Source organism: Pleurodeles waltl, chromosome 3_1 (genome assembly GCF_031143425.1).
Source record: "Pleurodeles waltl isolate 20211129_DDA chromosome 3_1, aPleWal1.hap1.20221129, whole genome shotgun sequence".
In the NCBI taxonomy this organism is placed as follows: domain Eukaryota; kingdom Metazoa; phylum Chordata; class Amphibia; order Caudata; family Salamandridae; genus Pleurodeles; species Pleurodeles waltl.
Window position 1 is genome coordinate 1120227271 of NC_090440.1, and position 14020 is coordinate 1120241290.

Here is a 14020-nt window from a genome sequence, read left to right on the forward strand (position 1 = left end):
CATAAGTCGTTTTATCATTTTAAGGTACATAACTTATGGACCATTAAAATGGCTACTAAAATAAGTGACTTTGAGTTAGGTGCTAGACGACCTGCATGCGGTGCTACGAAATAGCAAAGTAGTGGTAGCAAGCGCCATAATGAAACACAAAGTATTACTATCGTTACAATGAATACGACGATGACAAGTATTAGAACTACCAGCAGCAGTTGTTTTATTGTGATTATAAAGTATTACTTTCATTATATTTTTCTCCTTCATCGCTACTTATTTTTCTTTTTATTAAGGTGTATTCACATAATAATGATGTTTGCTATTATTCCTAGTAGTTGTACTAGTAGTCGGAGTAGTGCACTATTCTACTATTGTACTAAATTATCATTTCTAAAGGTCGACAGATGTAATTATGAGGGTAATAATAATAATAATAATAATGTATTAGTAGTAAGATTATCACGGTGTAAATGGTTCACTTCAATCTTCAAAGTGTTGTGGTGAGCATACCTCTGGGATTTTCTTTCCTCTTTTCCCCTTAAAGGATTATCCCAGGGTAGGGTGTGGGATATCAAAGCCGGAAGAGCGGGGGCATGTCAGCTCGCCTTTGTGGCCTTCTCTCCCATTAATGCATGAAAGCCCCCGAGTACAAACTGCATTGGACGCGCTCTCCAAGCCCATTCCCGATTGGTCACGGCCTGACCCGCAGCTGCATGGCCATGCCCAGGCAGGGAGTGATGCACTGGGCCATTGTTCAGCTCCAAATCCGAGCCTGAGTCCATGGCAGGACTATCATATTACCGCGTGGGGGAGGGACCCTGGAAGGAGCAGTAAATAAGTAGGCTTACCCTTAAGAAAAGCAAGCCACGGCTTTATTGCTCGGGTTCTCTCCTCAGCTACACAGAAGGGCGCGCGTTTGCGTTATGCAGAGAGCCCCTGCCCTGCAGGAGAAAACAAACACAGGACGCACACACCAGGCCGGGCTCTGACAACAGATTTCCCATTATAATAGGGCGCCTCGGATGTAACCCCAGGTGCTTATTAGTAGTTTAATGAGTAAGGTACCCGACGCTGAGGTTGGGCTGACTGCCAGCTCGGTTTCCTCCCACCCCTCCCAAAAGCAGAGAGGGGACCTCTGGGTAGTTACCCTAATGCAGCGCGCGTTCCAAATGAAACGAGGAAAGCCACCTGCATCTCCCAGTGCTAGTTATGCATGTCTAACTTAAATTTAGCTAAATGAAAAATAGCATTTACAAGAGCAGAATTCCATACCTGATTCGGGCAATCAGGTCCGATTTAATTTTACGCTCACCCCGTGGGTGAGAAATTCCGCCAATGTTTTGGAATTTCCGCACTCAAATTAAGGTAGACTTTTGCAGGTGAGTCCACCAACAAAGATGGTGGAGAGTCCCCAACACGTGTTTGTGGGTACAATGTCGTTTGTTTACAAAAATACATCGGGTTTAAACTTTCGCAATGTGAAATACCCCAGAGTACTTAAGGAGATCTACGACTTAAACTTCGCTGAATACGTGTGGAATTGGTTAAAAAGTAGAAAGTGAGCTCAAAATACAGTAGAAACCACAACAGAGAGAATTTAAGACGTTTTAATCTAGTTGTCATCAGACTAGCTGCCCTGACTGATCAAAAAAGTCAAGGTGGCCACCTGCTGTAGTTTCAGGTTAGGGAAGAGCTCATTGATTCCAAGTGCTTGTTCGCCTCTGTTTCAGTGCTTAATTTGTAAATACAAACGTGCCAGTGCTCAAAGCCCTCTTCTTAAACACGCAGTTGCTGCATTTACATGTGCGAACACGAAATACCGAAGCAGCGTAATCCTGAAGCCATCTCGGGCCTCTTCAATCCATTTACAGCCACTCCCTGCCACTTCAGTTCACTCTAGCAGCTTTCTGCTTTCTACCTTTGTGATGCTTTTTTGTTTTTCTTTTCCTCCATCTTTCCCATATGTGTCTTTTGCTCGCAGAAAATACTTAAGGCAGAAGACAGTTAATAGACAGATAAGAGGCACCCGTTCAGTGAATACATATATAACAATAATTACAAAAATTTGTGTCTGCTAGTGTCACTATAATTGTCCTTTGAAAAAGAGCACCATGCTATGTGTCCTTAGAATGGTGTTAAATATAAACAAAATAACTAAAGAAGCGAGGCAGTCTCTAATGCAGTTCCAAAAATTCTTGAACTTTAATTTTCCAAATGCAGTCCTTTCAGTTACTCTGCAACACAGCCATGAGTCATAGTCTTGATACTTCCAATCAAACCCCACAGCCAACACATGTTTCGTCCAGGGGAAACCCCACCGACTTCATCAGGGCTGAAATTGTTACCAAAAAATACCACGTGAGCTGATTGGATTGATCATCAAGTACCAAATAATATATGTTTCTTGTATGGGCCCGTCACCATACCAAAAAACGTGGGATGGACAAATGTGAGTTAGTAGTGTGGCAAGTGTTAGAAAGTAAAAAGCATGCTATGGTGTGCATGCCTGTGTTAATATCACTGAGATAGACCCAAATTACAGAAACGCCCAACATAAAACCAATTAATGTAAGTCCAAACATGCCTCCGTGATATAACAAAACAAAACAAAAGGTTTATAAGAAAATAGAAAGAAATACTAGGAAATATTAGAAAATATTCCAATTCCAGATGGCTACAGTCCCTGCCAACTACCATAAAAGTGAAACTATTGTAAGATTCAAAGTATCTATATAGCATTTACCTGTAAGGCAAATCCGCCGCAAATCACAATAATTAAGAAGGTTATATATGAGTCCTCATATAATTAAGGAGTTATTAAAGGCGCTTCTCTCCAAAGTCACCTTCCCAATCTGCTAAATAATCCTTGTAGTGAATACTTAGTAATACTTCCAGTTGTAAAACTATTATTGAATAATAAATAAATAGCATATCAGATATGCGGCCAAAGTATTAACATTAATATCTAAATGGCCGATAACAGAATCAACTCATAAAACCCACCTGTGAATGGATATCGAGCATGCTGTCGTTGGACCGTCAATTACATTGTTTGCGAGTACGCAAACAAATGCGCGTCCCGTAGCGAGCTTATCATCTCTACTGGGGTAATAAAGGAAGGACTAAGTACGCGCTTCCGTATTAGATGCGATGCCCGACACGGTATGTGAAAGAACAGTGAAATAGAAATGGGACTATCCATACGGAGCAAGGCCAGATTGTAACCAACGCAATGCCTATCATGGCATATGAAAAACACAGTGAAATGGAAATGGGACTGATACATATGAAACACAGACAATTTGAAAAAAAACTTCAAATTGTTCGATTGCACGTTGTTAATGAAGAAATGGATGAAATACTGGGTAAACACCTGTGAATACCTGACAGAAACGGATAAATGTTATCAAAAACGATGTTCTTAACTTGACAGTAAAGGACTGTTGCCATTTGGTAAGGGTCTGATATTCACCCAAAAATGCATCCAACAACATTTAGAAAAAATTACAAAGAATGACATGATTGAAAGCAGTAAAGAAATAAGGAAAAGGAAAGAAAGAAAATAGAATTGGTATTAATGAATAAGGAAAGCGCTAATCACCCCTGTAATATTAATTTTAGAGTTCAGTTATATAAGTTGATGATTAATCAAATCCATAGTGGATAAGCAAGTTACAACCAAAAGTGTCCCACCAGGCATTAAGCATAAACATTGGTACATCATAAATAATGCCAAAGACATTTTTTTCTGACCTACATACATATGTTGTTGACATATATTTACAAAATAACATTATTTTTTGAGTGAGTAATATCACAATGTGTTAACATACTGGTTCAAACATTAAATACAAAGAGAAACAAATACATGCTGTATCATATAGATTCCCCTATTGGATCATATCCTATGATGCTACCTTATACTAAGAGGCTATTCTTGTGTGAAGGTTACCCACTTAAGAAACAGCCCTAATTTCCTAAGAAATATTCTAATTCTCGATCCGTATTAAGACCTGCCTCTACCGTTCTGAGGCGCAAGATCCACAAAGCCTCCTTCCTGCATAAAGCTAATTCCCTATTGCCCCCTCTGGGGTCCTGTATTATGTGCTCAATGCCAAAGAATTCAAATGTTTTGCGGGAACCCTGTGAATTGCATGGCATTATGTGTGCTACCATTGGATATCTTACATCTTCATGCAATAGTGCCCTTACATGTTCCCCTATTCTAACTCTAAGTGGACAAATTGTACTACCCACATATAATTGTTTACATTTGCAGGAGACAATATAAACCACAAATTAAATACTGCAATTGATATTGGATCTGATCTTGTAAGTCTTGCCTGTGTTACTCCTGAATTCCTTCTTGCCCTGGCAGGCCCATTTACATAAACCACAGTGTCCACAACTAAAAAAAACCATCCTATGGACGGATAACCAATCATCACTCTCATGCACCATCGGGAAACTAGGGCTAAGAAGACTCCTAACGGATCTACCCCTACGATATGTGATTTCCGGTTTACTGGCAATGACATCCCTCAGCATATCATCTTGTTGCAGAATATGTCAATGCTTTTGGACATATTTCCGCAACAGCTTTGAAGTTTCAGTGTAATCCATGACCAGCCTCACCTTTCCAGACTCCTCCTTTTGTGTTGTGCGCTCTCTGGGCTTGAGTGTATCCTCCCTGCGTATATGCCTTATTCTGCGTAATGCAATATCTAAAGTATGCCTATGATATCCTCGCTGTTCGAATCGTGCACTAATCTCTGCGATACATGCCTTAAATTCATCATTATTGCTACAGTTGCGTATTGCCCTGATCATTTCACCAAAGCGTATTGGGGTGATTTGATGTCGTGGGTGAGCACTTTCAGCATTTAAGATCGAATTGCATGCAGTAGATTTCCTGTATAATCTGCTGTGAATTCTATTATTTTCTGTGAACAATTGTACATCCAAAAATTCAATTGTATCGGTACTATATTGATATGTAAACCTGACATTCATGTCATTTTGATTTAGAAATTCACAAAACATAATCAGGTGCTCCACACTGCCCATCCACATCATTATGTAGTCATCAATATAACAACCCCAAAATAGTATGTCCGACTGCCACTGGGCGGCATCCGGGCCCCAGACCCACATCTCCTCAAACAAACCCATGAATAGGTTTGTGTAAGAAGGGGAAAATCCCGCGCCCATCGCCACCCCCTGTTTTTGCCTGTACCAGTATTTTTTGAAAAGGAAGAAATTATTGTTGAGTATTAGATCAATCATTTCCAAAATCATCCTCGTATGTTCCCAAAGAGTGGCAGATTTTCTATTAAGGAACAATTCCACTTCTTGTAGACCCAATTCATGTCTTATGCATGTATAAAGTGAGACTACATCCAGGGTGACCAGTAACATATAGTATCCCATTCAAAGTCACTCAAAATACTCAGGATATGAGTCGTATCTTTAATATATGAAGGGAGATTAATAACAATAGGTTGAAGGAACACATCCACATATTCTGACATTTTTTCGGTGGGTCCGGCAATGCCCGAAATTATGGGTCTCCCCGGTGGAAAGGGTAACCCCTTGTGTATTTTTGGCAAAGTATATAGACAAGGAAATCTAGGATGTTCAACCAAAAGGTATTGGTATTCATCTTTATTTAATAGTTTGAGCTGATGCCAATGTTTCAATTTCCTCTGGATCATATTACATAGCCTGGGTATCGGGTTATATGTCAATTCTTCATAACTTTGGACATCATCTAACTGTGCAAGAATTTCATTTTCATAGTCTAATTTGTTCATTATTACAACATTGCCCTCCTTATCTGCTTGCCTGATCATGATATGTTCGTTTTGTTTCAGTTCCTTCAGAGCTGTCTTTCCACATAACTCAAATTGGAGGTAATGTTGAAAGGTTTGGCTTTGAAAATGTGTGTATCTAGGTCCCTACACACTAGATAGAAAAAGGTATCCAACTTATTGTTACCTATGAACCTAGGGACCCACCAAGACTTTTTTCTAAGACCACTACTAATACTGGTATCATGTATTATATTCAAATCCTCCAACACTTAAGAAAAAAATAATTGGAATCTCCTCATGTTCAGAAATGGATAGCAATGTTGTAGTTTCATAGATATCTTTAATCGTCAAGGCATTTAGGTTTAAGCCTTGTGCAGGACCATCTGCCCCCTGTGTGTCCATAGGGTTCAGTATAAAATACTTTTTCAATTTTAATCTGCGTATGAACTTGTATAAGCCTATCTTGGATCTACATAGATCACCTTGACTCTTGGGACAAAAATTGAATCCATTTTCTAAGAGTGATTTCATTCCACTCGAAATATTAATGTTGATAAATTAACAACATTGATTGATTGCAGTTGATTCTGCATCAAACTAATTTGTCCCATGATCTCGTCTTCATGTCTGCTTTTTCTGTTGTGTTTACGCCCTCCCCTTCCCCTTCTAATCTTCCTGTGTTTAATTTCTTTTTGTTTTGATCGCGATTATTCTGCTTGACCTTCATTAGCTCCTGTAAAAAAACACTACTATTGTCAGATGTGCATCGCGACATACCCACCCATCCTTCTGTGTCACTATCACTAGACACTAAAACACTCCTGGAAGTAGAACCAGAAGCAACAGAGGACTGTGAGTCCTGTCTAAACATATTAGGCTGAACCAAATGGTCATACTTTCTGGCAAAAGTAAAAACCCTACCCGATTGGTAATCTCTTTCATCTCTTTTCAGCTTTCTTACCTTCCTCTGTGTGACTTCCTCTTGAAACTTTTGTAAAATATTATTCAAAATCTTATCATTCTTTTCAGTAGCTTCAGGGAGATTCAACTCTGATTGGAAATTTGAGGCAGAAGACTAAGCGTCGGCCCTCAAAAATAAGTGCTGGTACTCACAACTGGAAACGACAAGCACAAATTAAGCACTGCTTTGTTTTCACTGGGAATGTTAAATAACTGAGAGCACAATGAAAAACGAACTGAGAAGGGAGAATCGTGACCCAATCACCATCACACTCTCAAATTGTGTAAAAGGCCATTTATTAGGACAGGATTGCAATTTGATACCAATAAGCATTTGAATAACTTTGAACCTTCAACTTCCAGCATCCTTCCTGTAGCACCCCTTTTGAAATGCCCCACCTTTCAGTTTCCACTTCATTCACACACTTTTTGCATCCATTCACCCAGCCTTCAATTCATTCAACCAACTATCCACATTTTCCTTTCACCCCCTGCCTCATTCGGGCATCCACCACACTGTCATCCTTCACCGGCTTCTTCTTCCCCCCCTGGAAGGGTGGCCAGACCCACATCTGACTCTCCACTCTCCCCCATCTACTACCACTCAGCAAAGCACCCTGGGGCATTTTGCTTCCCCACTGGCGAAAGCACTGAAACACTGCAACCCCTTATCTAGACTGCCTGAACCATTCCTCCTCCCCTACAAGGCCCCCAGAAGAAAACACAATTCCATGATATAATATGCATTGCCCATATCTGAAAGGTGTACCCCGTCACCCCGGAAGAGTACAGCCTCTTCCTCCTTAATCCCCTCATGAGTCAATTTTTTTATATTGTGGGCCCAGCAAAAAACCTTCATCACTCGATTAAGCTTCCTCCTAGTCCTTTCGATCCCACCATGTTTTATTGCCCTCTCCGTTTCCTCCAGGGCACGAATTCCGTCCATACCAGACAAGTCCCAGCCAACCTCTGCCTGAGCAAATCCTGATCTCCTTGCATGTGTTGCAGTAGGGTGAGCCCAGAGAGTGGCACTAGATCATTCTCTTCCAGGTGCAGCACCAACACATCAGGACAGCCCCAATTTGGCAGCATGGATGTCAAGAAAGGAAGCAAATTGCCCCACCTCATTCCGATCTTCCCCCACCACAAGACCTCATGTCAGCTACTCCGAAGTCCAAGGGAACATCCATAGATCAGCCTCTCTGCATATTTTGCTTCCCAGTGTATAAAGGAATGCCCGACCAGCCATCTTTGACCTTGCCGGGCCCCTCACACAACCTGAAAAGAAAACAAACTTCAGTAAAGGTAAACAAGCCCCCCAGCTTTCAGCCTGTTTTCACCCCACTGCTGTGAACCCATAAACAGCTCACATACCCCTCACAGCATTGCGAACGCCACCTCCCAATTCTCCTGATCTGTGTCCAGTCCCACCCCAGCCTAGCTGCCTCAGTTGCAGCCCCAATTGAATGAGTGAGTCCCAAAATGATCCCATGATGTCTAATCCGTCGCAATGCCCTCCGCAACACAGTTAGCAACTGAAATGTTGTCAGCTTCTCCCCATTTGCAAAGCAAATAACACCCTCACCGGCATTTACCACATGCATCCCAAAATTACTCCATTTAACCACCGGGCATGCTGCAGCATCCTCTCCTTTACACAACCACACCCATTTTCCCCTATCAAGCTGGTCCGTCTTAGACTTTCACAGCCAGATGCCCAGACGTTCACAATCAAGATGCACCTCTCCTCTCTTCACTCCAACTGGTTTTCCCACTCCCAACAGCTCAGACACACGAAAAGTCCCAAAAAACATCCATATCATGCACAACTGAAAAAGCGCCACCTCAGAGGCATCAATACAGCAAACCAGCAGCAGGTGTAACAGTTCCAATAGCAAGTTAAAAAATATAGCCTCCCTCACTACACGGCCAGACCCCCTCCTTTTCATCCCCCACCCTTTCAACATTTCTCCTGGGGTCAAAGTAAAAAAACAACTTTCCTTAAAAAAATACCCCGCCAACTTGTCCCCAGTCGTAGCTGGCGACAAACCTTTCTTAATAAAAAATAGCACAAAGCTCAACACTCGTGCCTCAAGCGATCCTGGAGCCAAAATTGCCCTTTGAAACCCTCAAAAGATTGAAACTCCAAACACGCCAGGTGATACCGTTCCAAGTGGACTTCACTAGCAACATCTCCACAAGCCTAATGACCATCAAGCCCCCCACTCCCAAATGTCTTCCGGGACCACCGTCTTGTGCTCGTCTGCACCTGGTGCCAAACTGTGGAACCGCTGCCACTGTGAACGAGACAGAGAATCCGCAATAGAGTTGTTGACCCCTGAAATGTTTGCAGCCTTAAATATGATATTCAAGGATAAACAGTGAAGCATAAAATGCCTCAGCAGGTGCAATACCCTGAAGTCCCTTGCCCTTTGCTTATTCACCAGTTCTATCACTGTCAAATTGTCCACATGAAACATTACAGTCCTATTGGCAAGCTCGCCCCCCTACACCGCCATCGCCACTAGCAAAGGAAAGAATTCCAAAAAGCTATGTTCCTGTCTAGCGTCAATCAGAGTTGCGCACCACCGACCATCCCAGACCAGCCCAAAACCTGAGGCTCCTGCCGTATCCAAGAATATCTGGACCTGCCACACTGTGTCCTCTTCCCAAAAACTCACAGAGACCCCATTAAACTGAGTAAGGAACATTTCCCCGACACTGATGTCTTCTCTCAAACCTGCCAACATCCGAATCCGGTGATGAGGAAGAGATGCGCCCAATATAGCAAGGCCCATCAGCCGGCAGCACGTCCTACCCCCACGAACCACTTTACAGGCAAAATTGAGAAACCCCAATAGCTGCTGGGCTTCCTGCAACTAAATCTTATGTAGCAGCCGGCGTTGCCGAAGAAAAACCACAATTTCTTCCACTTTCTCCACTGGTAATTGTGCCATGAGTGCCACTGTGTCAAGTTCAATACTCAAGCAGGTTAGTATGCAGGTTGATCCCCCTGTTTGTTCTGGAGCCAAAGAAGACCCTACATCCAATGCCAGTTGCTCAAAACACCTTAAAGTCCTGTCACATGCCCGCTCACCCACTGCAAGAATGTGCTAAAAGCTTTGGACAAGGCGCATGAGACAACATAACCCATAGGTAAGACCCTGTCTACATATATCTCCCCATCCAACTGCATACCAGGCAATGAGAAATCTTCAGGATGAATGGGCAAGAGTCGGAAAGCCGCTTTGATGTCACACTTAGCCAGTTCGATCCCCTGCCACACCTACGAATCTGGCGAATGGCGTAATTGACTGAGGAATACACCAATGCATGTCCTTTGGTGCGATGAAGTGATTCACAGATGCCCCCTCGGCCATGATAAATGATGGATGAGATGAAACTCCCTCCTGTTCTATTTCGGCACCACGCCCACTGGTGAAATCATCAAGTCCTCCACAGGCCCCTCGTAAAAGGGGCCAGCAATCCTTCTCTCTGAAACGTCCTTACTTTATTTGGTTGCAACCACCTCCGGAAGTTCTCTGGCAGACTGCAAATTGTCAGCCCATCGTCGCACTTGCGGACCCTGGCATCCCATCCGGAAACTTTCTCTGAAACCCCATTCCAATCTTCTTGTTATGTCTGTATCATGTCTGTATACATGCGCAACCAAGTCAGCGACTTAGACAGCTTAATTGGTGTATGAGCCCTTCAGGCCAGGAGGGCCTTGAGCTCCTCGCCCCCTGGTAGATCTCCATTGCTCTGCTGGACTGAACAGAGAGAAACACTGCATAACCGGGTGTCTCCCTCCACAGTTAGAGCATTCATGTTTAAATTTACAGTGATGCCTGGAGCAGAAACCTTTATTAAAATTCCAACAGGCCCCTGTGCTGGAAGCGGGAGAGCGCTGTTCAGTACCCCCCCGTGGGCGGGACAGGGTTGAAAAGGCTAAAACAGTACCAACAAGCCGCTTACCATTTGTGTTGATGCAGCAGAATGTTAAGATGCCTTCCACTGCATCCATAACTCTGAATCTACGTTACTCCATGTTTTTTTGGGGTTCACGCTCACCCTCGCCCTGAACTCCTTATCGTAGCTCAGCCACGGAAACCCCCCCCAAAATGCATCAACGCTTTACGGATGATATTCATGTATTTAAACATTGCGATGGCCCTATTAGGGTATTTTTTGCAAGAAATGCTTGTGTAAATAAGAAAGGCAGATGTCCAATTTACCATAGTTATGGGAACCAGTGGCCTATGTGCCAGTTCCCACTCTTCTTCCTTGGATCCTTCCTTTGCCTTAATGTCCCTGTGAAGGAGCTTGAATACATCTACGTATTTGTGCTTCTATATCCTAGCTTTCATCTTGTCCGCCAAATGAGACCCCAGTGGCATCACTAATCCCATTAAAGGGAAATGTTTCTTATGTCCCCCCATCTTTCACTTCACCATCTACCTCACCAGTCATCTTCTCGCTGCCCCCTTCCGGCCAGACAACCTCTTTTGGCCTTCTAGCACTGGGCTCACCCTCCTTTTTGTCGATTCTGTTCCATGTACTGTGTGTGACTATAAGGGGATACTGCCCCTCCCCTAGACCAGGGGTGAATTGCCCTGTAGTGGTAGGGTAAGAGACTATCTTTTCTCCTCCCACAATCTGTGGCACTACAGCCCACATCCAGTGTGACTATTTGTAAAGATGTTGCATGATTATTTGCTTGTTCGAGCATGCTCTTTCACTTCTTTGTGTGTTGTGTGTAGCACTTGTAGTGGGTATGTCTTAACTGAACATCCTTTCTCTTCTATATATAGGCCCTCGTGGTTAAGTGATCCACAGGTAGGCACTTTTTCCATTATCTTTTTCCATTACCATTACCTGGACACCTTCTACTGAGGTAGCTGCCCTCCTTCCCTCTGCACACGACTCATTAGTGCATGAGTATAGGGATCCTAGGCCCTGACGAATGCCCCAGACCACCTTTGGCTCTAGTTAGTGGACAGAAACATGTTGGCCAGTGAATAGTAGGTGACCCTTCGAGTCATTACCCTCCATAGATGTCCCACCGTTTGTTTTTAATCCCACCAACAGTCACCACGAATAAAGGTGCAATATAATACAGGTGACTGATTAGGTGATTTTATATTTTTTGTGGTACAACTGGATCCCACTTCTATCCAGATAATCTTTATCTCTGCACTCCCTCCGAGTTCTTTTATCGTCGAGGTTGAGTCCGTCCAGGTGGTACTATCCTACCTGGATGGGCCAGGGGGTGAAATGATGAAGCATGACACTATACAGTGTGTGAGACAACCAAGTCCGTAAGGAGAAATTCCCCTCCTGACAGCCACATTTAGCACACAAAAAAGTCCTGAAGTTCGGGATACACAGAGGGTCCAGGGCAACTTTCCTGAACTTGGTACCCACTTAGCCACCCCATACTCCTTGTGTACTAGGTAACAAAACCTCTCCAAGGAGGGACACACAGAAAGCATTTACCAATGATAACAGAGGATATTTCAAAGGAAAGCCCATGAACAAGTGATAGTGATGGGCGTCATTAAAAGCTCACATAGAGACCAACACATCAGAAAAGCAGCGCTTATGCGCTGCTATGTTTAACCTAAAAAGGGGATATCTTGGATTTTTGGAAGAAATATCTCCTCTTGGTGAAGTTGTGCAAAGTTAACTTTAAGATCTAAAGTTTTCAACATTCTAAGCAAACATTTAGTTGTGAGCATGCCTAATATATTTACCAGGGGCTCAGAATAAGCATGTGTGCACTTTTTTTGAAAGAACTAGTGAGCAAATCCATGCATTTGACTCACACTTGACTGAACACCATCATGTTATTACAAAGGAAACCAGAACATGAAAAAACGTTGCCTATTTTAAGCCAAAATAACCAGGCATTACTCTTTCTAGTAAAAATAAATAACACATTCATTGACTGTCTCATTCAACCATGTCTAATGCACAACAGAAACATGCTGTGGCTTTGCAATAAACAGGCTTCTTGCAGAATAGAATTAAGGAAAAATATATATGAACCCAAAAAAACATATGAACTATGCACTGCCATGTCTGCAAACAGACACCGCATGTATACAGGAACAACTCAAATCAAGAATGTAAAGCAGAAAGACGGAAATTCATTTCCATTTCCAAAATGAAAAATACTGTTAAATCATGATCATGCAGGCTTTCATTGTGTTGTATGTGTCCAGACCCCTTTGCTATCTATTCTCGTGTGCCCAAGGGTAGGCTTTACAGGCCAGGTGTTCCACACTGGACCAAGGCCTAAAGCAAGGACAAAATGCATATTGATGTCACATACAATGCTACAGCATTTTCATTTTACAGTAAGAGCTTAGGATATTGTATTCAATCTGACCACTGATACAAACTACAGGCAGTAGAGATAATATTTAGCACCTACCATAAGTTTCATCCACGATGGGCACTGGACATTCCAATATTTCATGATCCGTGCCGATAGAGCCAAGAGTAGTAAACATGAGTGCATATTGTCACGCTGCTACTAGAGAATCAATGTGAGTTTTACCTAGTCCAAGTAGGGGAGCAGACTAAAGATTGTTTGAACCAATCTGCAAGGCTTTGGTCATGGCACAATTTGTAAATTTTAGTCCAGTGGAGTATTATTCTTGAAAATGTATCCAAGAGAAGTGGAATTTCACACTAAACTTGGACCGAGATGCACAAAACCTTTTGGAGTTCACAAACGCTCAGATTCACCAAATCAGAGTGTTTGGGTCCTCTAAAAAGTTATTTTAATTAACAAAACCTATTTTAGGTGTCTGCAAAGCCTGATTGACTCCTAAACGGGTTTCCAAATGGATAGTGGATCTCAATTTGGAATGGGTGTATGGTGGGCGTCTCTACCCAGTTGCTATTCGGATCCCTGTGTATCAATGGTTTGCCAAAATTACTGGTCTCCAAGTTGAAGAGGTAATTCATTCGCGAATGGGAGGGTGCCTCTTTGGACCCCTTTCTCTTTGCAAATTGGGATACTGCTTTAGGCGAAGTAGGTGGGGGTTCAGAGAAGCATGGGCAACTCTTGCTGAAATTTTTGAAAAGATAAACCTTTTTTTTTAAAGTTGCCTTGTTTCAGGGGACCAGTCAACACTCAAGCAAGATGTCCGCCTAACCCAGAGATGCCACTGAGCCACAAAAAACGAAGTTGTTATTCTGCATTTATCCACCACAACCACTGTCATCAGACATCAACCAACCCA